Source organism: Crocodylus siamensis, chromosome 3, assembly GCF_052110815.1.
Source record: "Crocodylus siamensis isolate JL-2025a chromosome 3, ASM5211081v1, whole genome shotgun sequence".
In the NCBI taxonomy this organism is placed as follows: domain Eukaryota; kingdom Metazoa; phylum Chordata; order Crocodylia; family Crocodylidae; genus Crocodylus; species Crocodylus siamensis.
The window spans coordinates 28,379,806-28,393,308 of NC_143397.1; the positions used below are offsets into that span (position 1 = coordinate 28,379,806).

The 13,503-nt window shown below is 51.2% G+C and overlaps 1 pseudogene; it reads left to right on the forward strand.

Moving 5' to 3' along the window:
• Positions 1-987: 987 nt before the first annotated feature.
• Positions 988-1,663, forward strand: LOC149868119 (uncharacterized; annotated as a pseudogene).
• The last annotated feature ends 11,840 nt before the right edge of the window (positions 1,664-13,503 follow it).

A 13,503-nucleotide genomic window follows, 5' to 3' on the forward strand; every position in this document is an offset into this window, starting at 1 on the left:
GTTCCTTTACTTTAGCAATGCTTTTGCACTGGGTAGTGCATGTGGCTAATTAGAAAGCAAGAGCTAGGATCTGCCTTCAATGTATAGTTCTTTCCTTTCTGCCTGCAGACACTTCTTCTCTGAAAACTCTTCATGTATTTTACATTAAGAGTCTTTTTTTCCACATGTCTTGGTGCTCTATACTATAGTTCTAGGTAGAGGTTAGGCAAATCAACCCCTTGAGTTTATAATAGTACAATCTTTCAAGTCAGTGGCCATCCAGTGTTCAGAACTTACGAAAACCAGGGCAGGTAGATGAAGAGAGTTGCATCAAAAATCACTAAAATAATCTTATTTCATGATGGAAGGAAGAAGTACCAGTGCATCAATTTGATAATCAGTTTGATTTTGGCTATTATCAGTGCATTCTGGTGATCTGTTTTTTTCCCAAAAATTCCAGGAGAGGAACCTGAACAAGTGCTCTGAAGGGAGACCAGTGACCTGAAGTATTTACATTTTTCTCCAATATGCATCTTTTCCATCTGGCAGCTTCATCTTTAAACTCATACATTTAAAAAAAAGTATACAATCATACTCAATTGTGGCCCAAGACCCACACAGTTACATACTGCAGTTTGTCCCAGCCCCCGGCAGTTGGGGCTGAAGGCAGTGAGGAGAGGGGCTGACTGGGCACACGTGGGGCTCCACTCACACACGTGCCCCCTTACCCAAATGGCGGCAGCAGCAGCTGATCCCCCTAAGGTAAGTGGGGCAGAGGAGCTGGTGCAGCTGGGGCAGATCCGGAGGGGAAGCCCCCTGGATCCCTTTTAACTGAGCTGGCAGGGAGTTGCGCTCCTGAGCCACACACTAACAGAGCACGCAAACAGGCACACTCTGTAAGGGTGTGCCAGTGTTTGTGCCAGCATTTGCACAGGTGGGCAGGCAGAAGGGGCATGAGGAAGTCTTCGGCAAGGGAGAGGTGAAGGCACCGCACTAAATAAAAAAAAAATGGTATCAACACTGAGTGCTGCTAGGGCCCCTGCCTGGGGGGCACTGCCTACCTGGAGCTTCTCTGAGGCCTCCACCCAGACGGAGCCCACAGGGGAGCTGGTGTCACCCTGCCCCCTAGCCTGTGGGGAATGCCCAGCGGAGCTGGGGGGAAGGGAATGAGGGCCCCCACACCTGTCCTGCAGATGCACATCTTAGGGCCTTGGAGGGTCAGGTGAGGGAGCTCCAGGAGGAGGTTAGCAGACTGAGGGGGATCAGAGAAACAGAGGATGAAATTGACAGGTGTTTCCTTTCCCTGAAGGGCCATGCACCAAAGGGAGAAGCATCCCAGGAGGTTCCCTCCACAGAGGAATGGCAGAAGGTTCCCTCCAGAGCCAGGACTCCCCCAGTCCAGCTGGGGAACAGGTATGAGACCCTGGTGACATTGGAGGAAGAGGAAGGAGAGGAGGAAACCTCTGGAGAGGAGGCCACTCCATGCACAGAACAGGCTGAAGAAGGCAAGTTGACCCAGAAGAGATGCTGGGTGCTCATCATAGGTGACTCCATTCTGAGAGGAACAGAGGGTCCCATCAGTCACCAGGATCCCATGATACGTGAGGTCTCCTGCCCGCCCAGAGTGTGGATTCAGGACGTGATGGAGATGATCCTGGCCCTTATCTGGCCCACTGATTACTAACCCATGTGGGCACTAATAATGCAGCCAGAAGCAGCCCAGATTGCCTGATGAAGGACTACAAAGCTCTGGGGAGCAAGCTGAAGAAGACAGGGGCACAGGTGATCTTCTCATCTGTCCTTCCAGTAAGCGGACGTGGACAACACCATGAAACCTGCATCAGGGAAGTCAACTTGCGACTTAGGAAATGGTGTCTCGAGGTGGGCTTCGGCTTTTTGCACCACGACCCATACTTCAGAACAAGAGACATGCTTGAGTGGGAGGGGCTTCACCTTTCCCCCAAAGGTAAGCGTGCATTCTCTTTCAGGTTGGCTGATCTCCTCAGGTGGGCTTTAAACTAGGCTCATCAGAGGAAGGGGAGGATGAGGACGGAGGGAGCCATGGAACACTGAACCGAGAGACACCCACAAGAACAGCCCAGCCAAGACAGGCAACGAACACAAGAAGTACCCAGGTAAGAGACAGGGGTCTGGATAGTCCTGGGATTAGGGGGGGCGGTGCATACACCCTCAGGAGGCCTTAAATGCCTCAACACTAATGCTCATAGTATGGGGAACAAGCAGCAGGAACTTGCCCTCCTGCTAGCTAACACAAACTCAGGCATAGTGGGACTCACTGAAACTTGGTGGGATCCAACGCATGACTGGGTGGTAAACATCAAGGGCTATAGACTGTACAGGCAGGATAGAACAGGGAGGAAAGGTGGGGGTGTTGCACTCTATGTCAAAGAGCAATACACATCCTCAGCAAACAGCACTGGGTCAGAGGAGGGGCAGACTAAAGTGCTCCGGGTCAGAATACAAGGGGGGTAGGAGGAAAGGGACTTAACGGCGGGGGTCTACTACAGACCACCCAACCAATGGGAAGAGCTGGACCGGAAATTCTCAGGTCACTCGCAGATGCAGTTAAGTTAAGGGACATGGACATCATGATAGCGATCATCGCCTACTGGAATTCACCATCCAGCGCAGGGTGTCAAAGGCCTGCAGCAAGGCAGCAGCCCTGGACTTCAGGAGGGTGGATTTCAATGAGGTAAGGAGACTAGTCGAGGAGGCTCTGAGATCCCAAAGGGGAAAGGAGATGGGAGTTCAAGAAGAGTGGTCATTCTTTAGGGAGACAATCCTCCAAGTCCAAAGGGTGACAGTCCCAATGTGGATCAAAGGGGGCAAGAATGCTCAAAAGCCCCCATGGCTCACGAAGAGCATCCAGGAATGTCTCAAAGCTAAAAAAAGAGGCATACATGCAATGGAAGATACCAGGTAACGTGGGGCCTCTGCAGGACATGCTTGGAATTCTGGTGGTCACACCAGATGACAAAGCTAACCTCTTTAACAAATTCTTTGCCTTCGTTTTTCTGAGCAGGGACTGGGACATCCCCCACACCAGAATCCTGGATGGACCCATGGGAGGCGCAGCCAGGCCAGTGTCAGTGAGGACCTAGTCAGGGAACTTCTGGTGGGACTAGACATGTTCAAATTAGCAGGTCCTGATGATCTCCACCCCAGAGTGCTAAGGGAATTGGCAGAAGTCATTACCAAGCTTCCCATCCTGTCTGCACTCTGCTCTGCTGCACCAGGTCCCACCCACTGGGCTGTGGAGGCCCTGGGGAAAAGGCAGAAGGATGTGGAGCCCGAAGCCCACAGCAGCCAGCCCGCATCCACCCCCCACATGGACTCCACTGTCTGTCACCCATGGGGGAGAGGGAGCCAGGCTCCACACTCTGCTCTGCCGCAGCAGCCACTGAATCCCATGGATGGCAACCAGGGTTTGGGTGCTGCTGGGGGTGGGGGCAGGGGCTGTGGACCCTGATCCATGGCCCCATATCTCTGGCATCTGGAGGCCCTTCCAGCAGGTTTGGGAGGAGAGGGGGCTTGTGGGTGGGGAGTAAGGGGCACCAGAAGGGGTAAGGGGGCTATGCAAGAGGAGTGAGGGGCAATGGCATGGGCAGGACACTGGCATATCAGGGCTGCTCAGCACCACAAAACAGTGGGGGGGCTAGCTGCAGCTGAACCTGCATCCTGGTGAGCAAAGAGGTCAGAGAAAGCTCTGATTTTCCATGATAAATAATCCAAAATGAAATGTTGTGTCAAATCCTCACTCCCACTGTGCAGTGCTGACCAGAGCCATGCCCAGGCCTGTGCAGGCCATGAGTGCCCTGAGGGCTACCACTGCCAGCACTGGGGGCTGTGTGCTGTGAAGGGGAGTGTGTGGGGGGCACCCAAATCTCCCACCATCCATCACACCCACACCCTGCCCCCCCCCCCAGCTCCATGCTCCTGCCATGCCCCTGGGCATGGGCTCCACGCTCCCATCCAACTGCAGCTCCCCACACTCCCTACTGCCCTCTCCCTTGGTGTCTGGAGTGACTTGGACGCTGGGGAAGGCATGCAGATTCCTGGGGGGGTGGCAGCAGCAGCCCTACCCAGAAGCTGCAAGCTGCCTGGATCAGACTCTTCCGCAACCCCAGTGGAGGGGACGGGAAGAGTGGTGGCTGTGGCCATTTGCACCACCACCCACGGAGAGAAGGACCAGGCCCCCTGCAGCTCAGGGCCCCAGGCATGTGTCTACTTTGCCTATGTGTTAATCTGGCTCTGTATAGTGGTGTTTCATTTTAATCATGGACAAGTGCAGATTTGGGGGGTTTTAATCAGAGAATTTGTGGCTTTTATTAGAGAATTTGCTATTTTTATATAGAGAAAACCAGGATCCCTGGTTATCAGAACCAGCTATTGAACATATAAGTCCTCTGAAGTCAGTGGAGTTACTCCTGTTTATAACTGAGGCAGTTCTTTGACTCACAGTAACATGCTTGGAATGGTAACACAATGAAAAGAAGATCACCAGATTAGTTTCCTTCTAAATCAAACAATTGCTTTTGTTCTGATAGAATAAATACCTATTGGAAGTTTGGATCTAACTGCTCAAGCAATATCCGCACCCACACACTCTCTCACTCTGAGGCACAGATTATTGACCTTCTTTTATCTAACTCTTCTTTCCAAGTGGAGAGCTGAACTGTGCTATCACGGCAGGATGCTGGAGTGCCTCCTCATTCCTTTGTTACATGCAGGCTTAATAGTTTGAACTCAACACATTTTGGCCCTTTGCTTCTTCTGCTACAATTGCAGCCTGCTTTAAAAGTAACTGAAACTAGCCGAAAGACTCTCCTAGTAAGACAATAATGTTCTGTAGTAGTGCTGGTATCTTTTAAATCATTAGCTTATCCATTATTTAGTTACTTTGACCTAAACTGGCATTTTGAGCCTCCTGCTTAATACTGCATAGGTTTGTGTACCCTCTTACATAGGTTTGTAGTACTACTTAGCAAGACTGAGGGCCTCCTGTGAGGGCAGAGCTCCTCCAGTCACTCAGGATCAGTGAGGGGTCTCTGGCCCTGTAGGACATAACTGCAGTTGAGATGCACACCATTGACACACCTGTGAGTAAGGTGGGCAGATACTTATGCAAATAGCATGAGCCATTTGTCAAATATTGTTTATTTCTGTGTGATGGGCTAGCTGGCAGTGACTTAGGTTTTGAAGGGGTAAAAGATGATTGGAGGACTTGGGATTACCTTTCCTCACCAATCAGGCCCCAGAAACTCACCCTCCATGTCCCCTGATTGAACCCCATGCACCTTCCATGAACCCCACTGAGCTCCAGGATCCCCTGCGAGAGGCTGTGGCCAGCAGGAGAGGCTCCCCAGCTCCAGGAAGGATCTGAGCAGCAACCTGAGAGATTCCCAGTTCTGCTTCCAGCTCCTCCAATCAGAGGCCAGGCAGCTCAATGTGAGGCCAGGGCTCCAGGAAGGTCAAGACCCCTAACAGCACAGACTAGTGCCAGCACTGGTGGCTGTGTGGCAGTGTTTCTACCTACCATGTGGGTGATCCATGTTCAAGTTTCAGCTGGGGTGAGTGAAATAACAAGAAGAAATTCCTTTTGCAGTGGAAAGGAGAAACTGCTTTCCAGGTACCTATGCCCTATATTCCTTGTTATTTGACATTTTGTGCCTTTTATATTTCACCAACCAGCACTGTTTGTTCTGCTGCTTATGTTTTATATTTTGCTAACCCTGTCTTTTGTCAACTGGATGAATATGTCTATGATTTTAAGTGTCTAACCTTTGTTGAATCCTGCCCCCTCAGGGCACTGTAGTGTCCCCTGTACTCCCTGGTTTATACTGGTTATGTTCCCAGTACTGTTCTCTCATTTAAAGGTATATGGTTAAGTCCCCATTGGTGGTCTGGCTCTGCTCTATAGCGCTTGTGCACCTGCTTTGATCCCTTCAACTGGAGAGGGGGGTCCCTCTTGGAGTACCGCCCAGGTTACCTCTGTATGAATGGTAGCACCTAATATGTTAAGCCTAGCTGTTTCATCCTGGAACACTACGTATCCAGTTTGTGTTCTCCTCTTAAGATCTGATTAAAACTGCTTATATTGCAGTTTAGGGCCCCGCAGAAGCAAGCAGCTTGCACTTTCTGGCACCTACCTCAGCCCCACTCCCTCTCCTTTCTTCCCCACTCCAAATGCACACTGCTGCACATCATGCAGTCTTGCTTGGTCACTCCCAGACCTGTGAGTGCCTCAACACACAGCTCCCATGTGGCAGCAGAACTCTCCCCTCTCTGCCTCCATCTGTCCTGTAGACTAAGCAAAACTTTGTAGCCTGCTACAGAGGTAAAGAGCTTCACCCCACAGTAGATTTCATAGATTTCATAGACATTAGGGCTCGAAGGGACCTCGGGAGATCATCGAGTCCAGCCCCCTATAGTAGGATGACTATATTTCCCTGCCCATAAAATAGGACAGTCTGTGTCTCCCCAACTCTCCAACACACTCAGCTGTCTCCAAGCTCTGGTCTCAGGTGGGTACACCAGAATGTGAACAAGATTCAAAACCATTCATTTGAACAATACCAGTGGAATGCTCTCCTGTGGCAGGGCACTGTTGGTACCTGCCACTTTAAGGGTAGTCAGGCAGCTACCAGGTGCCCGATGGTGGCAGCCATTTTGAGAACCTAGTATCTAAAAGCTGCTGTTTGCTGCTGCTAAGTTAGGCAGACATATTGTCTGGCTGAGCTGCAGCAGCAACAACCAGGAGGTAAGGGCAAGAGCTGATGGGGATGGCTGGAAGGCTCTTGGTACTGGGCATGACCTAAAACTGCACCCTGCTGGGGATGGGTGGCCTGGTGGGGCTCCTGGTGCTGTGGGACTCCCCAGGAAATACCAGGCCAGTTACCACCCCAGTGAAAGGCAGGCTGGGATGCCTTAATAACCCCGGCCCGCACATCCCTCGTAGGTAAGATCACAGCTTGGAGCACCCCCAGCCAGGTCATGAGGTGCTACAGGGAGTTGGGAGCGGGGCTTAGGGGTCTGGGAGCTCAGGTGGTGTTTTCCTCGATCCTCCCAGTCTCGGGCTATGGGCTGAGGAGGGAGAGGAGGATCCATGTGGTGAACCAAAGACTGCGGTGCTGGTGTTATCGGGAAGGCTTTGGCTTCCATGACCAAAACCCGCTCTTTGGAGAGAGAGGCAGCGAGCTGCTGGGAAGAGATGTTGCGGGTAGGTCTTGTTTGACCAATCTCATTTCCTTCTATGACCAGGTGACCTATCACCTGGACAAGGGAGAAGAGATTGATGTCATATATCTTGACTTCAAAAAAGCTTTTGATCTGGTATCCCATGATCACCTCTTGGCCAAACTGCCCAGTTGTGGCCTTGGCTCCACCACGATCCGCTGGCTGGGAAATTGGCTTCGTGGTCGGACCCAGAGGGTTGTGATTGATGGCAGTCACTCATCATGGTGCCCTGTAACCAGTGGGGTCCCTCAAGGCTCTGTCCTGGGACCCATACTGTTCAACATCTTCATTAATGATGTGGACTTTGGAGTTGGGAGTGGACTGGCCAAGTTTGCCGATGACACCAAACTTTGGGGCAAAGCATCCACGCCAGAGGACAGGCAGGTGATCCAGGCTGACCTGGAGAAGCTCAGCAAATGGGCAGACGAGAACCTCATGGTGTTTAACACCGAAAAATGCAAGGTTCTCCACCTTGGGAGGAAAAACCTGCAGCACCCTTATAGGCTCAGCAGTGCTACGTTGGTTAGCACTACAGAAGAAAAAGACTTGGGGGTCATCATTGACCACAAGATGAACATGAGCCTGCAATGCGATGCTGCGGCTAGTAAAGCGACCAAAATGCTGGCGTGCATCCATAGATGCTTCTCGAGCAAATCCCGGGACGTCATTCTCCCCTTGTACTCGGCCTTGGTGAGGCCGCAGCTGGAGTACTGCGTCCAGTTTTGGGCTCCACAATTCAAAAAGGATGTGGAGAAGCTTGAGAGAGTCCAGAGGAGAGCCATGCGCATGATCAGAGGTCAGGAAAACAGATCTTACGATGACAGGCTGAGAGCCATGGGACTCTTTAGCCTGGAAAAGCGTAGGCTCAGGGGTGATCTGATGGCCACCTATAAGTTTATCAGGGGTGACCACCAGGATCTGGGGGAACGTCTGTTCACCAGAGCGCCCCAAGGGATGACGAGGTCGAACGGTCACAAACTCCTGCAAGACCGTTTCAGGCTGGACATAAGGAAGAATTTCTTTACTGTCCGAGCCCCCAAGGTCTGGAACAGTCTGCCAGCGGAGGTGGTTCAAGCACCTACATTGAACACCTTCAAGAGTAAATTGGATGCTTATCTTGCTGGGATCCTATGACCCCAGCTGACTTCCTGCCCTTTGGGCAGGGGGCTGGACTCGATGATCTCCAGAGGTCCCTTCCAGCCCTAATGTCTATGAAATCTATGAAATCTATGAAAGTAGGGGTGGGCAGGCTCCCTGTGGAGCACTGAGGCAGGGCCCAAGTTGGTGGAGGGACCTGTGGCAGCTCGCAGATCCTGAGGTGGAGGTCTGAGGCTGCATAAAGGAGCCAGTGTGAAGTTCCAGGAGAGGTGGGGCCCTGAGCCTTGGGGAACTATTAAGGAACCTCCTGGGGTCAGGGGACAGCAGGGCAGGCCCTATGAGGACAGGCTACGGGACCTGAACCTGTTCAGCCTCCAAAAGAGAAGGCTGAGGGGGGATCTTGTGGCCTGTTATAAACCAGTCAGGGGGGACCAGCAGGCATTGGGGGAGTCCCTGTTCCCCTGAGCACTGCCAGGAGTGACCAGGAATAACGGTCACAAGCTGGCAGAGGGTAGGTTTAGGTTAGATATCAGGAGGCTCTACTTCACGGTCAGGGTGGCTAGGGTCTGGAACCAGCTTCCAAGAGAAGTGGTGCAGGCTCCTACCCCGGGGGTGTTAAGAGGAGGTTAGATGAACATCTTGCTGGGGTCATTTGACCCCAGTATTCTTTCCTGCCACGGCAGGGGGTCGGACTAGATGATCTGCTCAGGTCCCTTCCGACCCTAGAAACTATGAAACTATAAGGGGGTTGCCCAGGGAGGGCTTGGGGACAGAGGTTGGAGCCCTGAGAGTGAATGTGTAGAGTTGGAGCCCAGTGTGTGGGTACGGGACCCAGTGTATGTTGTTTTGTGTGTGTACTGAGTAAACCCAGTGTGAGGGTGCTGGGACCAGGAGCTCCAGTAGGGAGTGAGAGTCCCGGTGAGACTTTGGAGCTTGGGTCCCAGTGCTAGCTAGCTGGAGGGAACACCTGCAAAGCTTGGGCTGCAGTGTAGGGGAGGAATGGAGCCACAGGTAACACTCCCTGGCATCAGGATGGGAAAATGGGCAGCCTGCCACCTAATTAACACCATAATTATGTATCAACAAGGTATGGCAGATGAGAGAAGTGGGCAGTTAACCCAGAAACAGGTGGGCAAGCAGACAACTGGCCCTGGGAAGGCCCACTTGCTACACTACACAGTCTGAAATGGGACTACCCTGGAAAGAATAGGACATACAGTCACCCTACCTCACAGGGATCCATAGAATCATAGAAAAGTGGAGCTGGGTGGGGCCTCTAGTGGTCATCAGGTCCAACACCCCGCTCAAGGCAGGATCACCTTTGTCTATACAGAGGTATAGACAGGGTGCTCATCCCCTGGCCCACACTCCAGATCCAGCATGTGAAACATCAGACCCCCAATGCTCTTTGTAAGTCCAAAAATTTGGAGGTAGGGGAGTGCTGACCCCCTGCTGCCGGATTTTTGGATTTGGGGAGAGCCCCAGGGGCCAGAGAGTATGGCCTTGAGTGCTAAATTGAGTGTACAGGGCCTGTTCCCAGCATGAGGAGGCCAGTATGGGCATGCGGTTGATCCAAGTGTACATGGCCTGGGCAAAGATTGCACAGGGTTGAGGGAAGGTGGCACAGGGCCTGATCCTGACACATGGTGCTTTATCTAGCCCACAGATGAGGCTCCAGCCCCCAACCCTCTCTGGTTCAGACCTGTGGTCCTCAACCAACCCACTCATAAACTTGGAAAAGAGTGATTCCACAGCTTCTCTAAGTAATCTGTTAAAATGCTTAGCTACCCTCCAAGGAAGAAATTTCTTCCTAATATCTAACCTAAATCTCTCTTGTTGCAAGTTCAGCCCCTTGTGTAAACATTTTCTTCAGTTTATAGATGCATGATATCAAAGTTCCAGAGTTTGACTTCAAACGGACTTTTCACTAACTCCGCTTTCTTCACTGAAGTGGGCTTGGGATCATTATTTCTTTTTTTATGTACTGAACACAGTTATAAGGATACCTGTTTTTTTTTTAAAGAGCGCAAATCTGCAAAAACCAAAATAAAAGAAAAACAGTGTGAATGGGCTTTTTAGTACTACTTTCCTCCAACTGACCATTTATACATATATTTTCCTTGCAGAATTATAGGTTATTTGTCTGAATCTGTTACCTAAAGTGGGCATATGGCAGCGGGGAGGGGTAAGGAGGAGTTAACCACACCATAGCTCATAGTGTATACACACTTACTTTTTTGGCATTTGCACTAGAGCTGAACTAAAATCTTCTGTCAAAAATAAATGTCACTTTGTACAAATGTAATGTGGTGAATTGCCTCCATTAGGAAACATGTACTTTGAACTTGTTATCACAGAATAAAATGTATGCAACTGCAGAAGCCTTTGTTGCCTCTGTTACCAAGCACCTATTATGCCCCTGAACAAATCTAGTAATGCGACCCAGTTGCTGGGGTTTGGTATGTAGTTGCCTTTCACTACTAGTGCACACTGGCAATGGGGTAATAATGGGAGGATGACTTAATAGGAATAGGTCCAGCAAATCAACTAATACAGACCTAGTAGCCACTGGGTGCATCAACACATCCTATTCATCTGAAGCAATAAAGTTGCCATGGCAAATTGCAGTGGCACAAATTTATGCCAGTGCTCTTTGCCACCATACATCCCCTACATGTGGGATTCATGCAGGACAAATTGTCCTGGGTGGGGTAGGGAAAGCTGGGACCAGCACCTGTGCTGCCCCAGGACCCTTACCTGGGTCCTGGGGGGCTCCTGTGGCAGCAGCCGCACCCATCCAGCTGCTCAATCTGGCTGGAAGCCAGAGCATGGCTCTAGTCAATCAGGCTCTGCTTCTGGTGGCACACACTGCTGCCACATGCAGTGCACCACTTTTTTCAATGGTGGGGGTTTTTTGGGATCTCCTGGTGTCAAACCCCTCCTTCCCCCCCTCCCCCCCCCCCCCCCCCCACACACTGCATTGCAGGTTAGCAGCATTGCGAATGGGTGCTTTGTAGCACCACAAACCACATCTGTGCACTCGTGGGAACATGCCCAGTATGTGCAGACTAGCAAACAGGAGAATGGGCAAAAGAGCTCTGGAGGCTGCTTAAGAAATTTGCTGAATGTTCATAAGCCAATTTGATCAAAGCAAACTACCACTTATTAGTGGTATTTAACTCTTGGAAGCTTTCCAGATATCAGGCAAATACATATTCTGCCTATATTTATCAGCATCAAGGAGGTAGCCAGGCTGAGATGTGAATTCCTTTTGTTCTCTGTTTTTCTACCAGTGACGCTTTGCTGTGGTGCCTGAGGATCAGGTCTGCGTTCCAAGGTCTGCAATATATTTACATTCCACACCCTTGCTGTCCGCTGGATCTGGATCTGAGACTACTTCTCAGTGGGGAGCCCTGAAGACCTGTGTTATCATGGTGGTATATGTTAGGGCTGTGCAAAGCATCGGATCACGATTCAATCTGGAGAAGATTCGGACCGATTCAGATTTGGAGATTCAGCCTCTGAGTCGAATCACTAGAAGCTTAAAACTTTCCAAATCGATTCAGAGATTTAGAGGGCAGTCTTTCTGGGCAAACAGAAACTTAGAAGAGGGTGGGGGAGCGGGGGGGAAGGACTGACATCTCTATCTGGCAAGTGAGCGTGATTTCTCTCTGACTGTCTTTGCAATCAGTGTCTGGGGGAGGGACATAGAAACAGCATAAAAACCTCTGTCTGCAGGCTTGCTGTGCTTTTTGTGAGCTGGTTCTGAGTGAGCAACAGTGTCAGAAAGGGACTGGACTGCCTGGCTTGCTTCCTAGTCAGTCAGTTGCCTGCTTTTTTTTGTTCTTAGAAAGGATTGGGTAGGAGACAGCTTAGTTTAGTTTAGCTTAGAATCTCTCTACTTAATACTAATCCAATTCATTTCATTCAATTTATATTTGTTGTCTTTCTTTTTTAAAAGTTTGCAAAGAAAAAAAACACCTCAGTGTTTTCCCTGGCAATGTGATCCTTCCTTGAGGTCACCGAGATCCTCAGCACTGGCAATGCCCTCCTCAGCCAGGTGATCCCATAGTGAGGGAACTTGAGATCCAAATGGAAAGATTCCAGGGGATCAGTGTTCCTGGCTGGGGCTGGGCAGTGTCACCAGATGTGCAGGCACTGGTGAGGCAGCTGAAGGAGGGCATCAGGAGATGGATGGATCCTTGTGGTTCAGTACTGTCAGGCATGTGTGACCTGAGGGTGAAGGGCAGCATGTGCACTGGCAGCACCAAAACCCTCGATCACTGGATGCAGGTACTGGTCAACAAAGTCAGGGAGGCCAAAGGGCAGAGGCAGAGGGATGTGGAAGAAGGGTATCCACTTTCCCATGCCAGCACTCCCAGCACCAGCCAGTCTTTTCCACGCCAGCCACTGCCAGTGTGGGCCAAGGGCTTGGCTTCAATGCTGGGGTCCGCACACACCAGACCCCAACCTCAGGCAGGTAGCACCAAGGCTTCAGTGGCTACCTATCTTGCCGAGGATGTGGAGCCACTGAACTGTGACCCCTTGGCCTACTGGGTAAGCTGCAGTCAGATGTGGCAGGATCTGGCCATGATTGCCTGGCAAGACCTGTCCTGTCCACCAACCAGTGTTCTAAGTGAGAGGGTGTTCAGCATTGCTGCGGATGTTGTGACACCCCACTGCACCTGCTCGGATCCTGGTTTGGTGGAACATCTGGTGTTCTTGAAGGTGAACCTCCTGGTTCTGCGGTTCCCCAAGCTCCACCTGCAGATGGACTGAGGGCCATCCTCCTCACTCCGTCTGCACCAATTTCCTTCAGCTGGAGGGGGCATTCACTGCATCACCAGCCAACAGGGGAAGAACATGTCCCTGCTGAGCTCACTCCCTTGCCAGGATGAACTTGGAGGTATGAGCTGGGGCTGTGGGGAAGGAGGAGGCCCCAGGTCCTGGGCACAACCTCTAAAAGTGTACCCTGCCAGGGTATGGAGACCTGGTGGAACTGCTGAAGGCATGACAGCCATGTAAATGCCAGGCCCAATGATCCCCTGGTGAAAGGTGGGTAGGACGCACCATAACCTCCAGCTAACACACTCACACTCACACTCTCCTGGCTGGGAAAAGCCCAGACCTATCACATCTTTGACAGGCCTGAGGCTTGTTGGTTGCAGT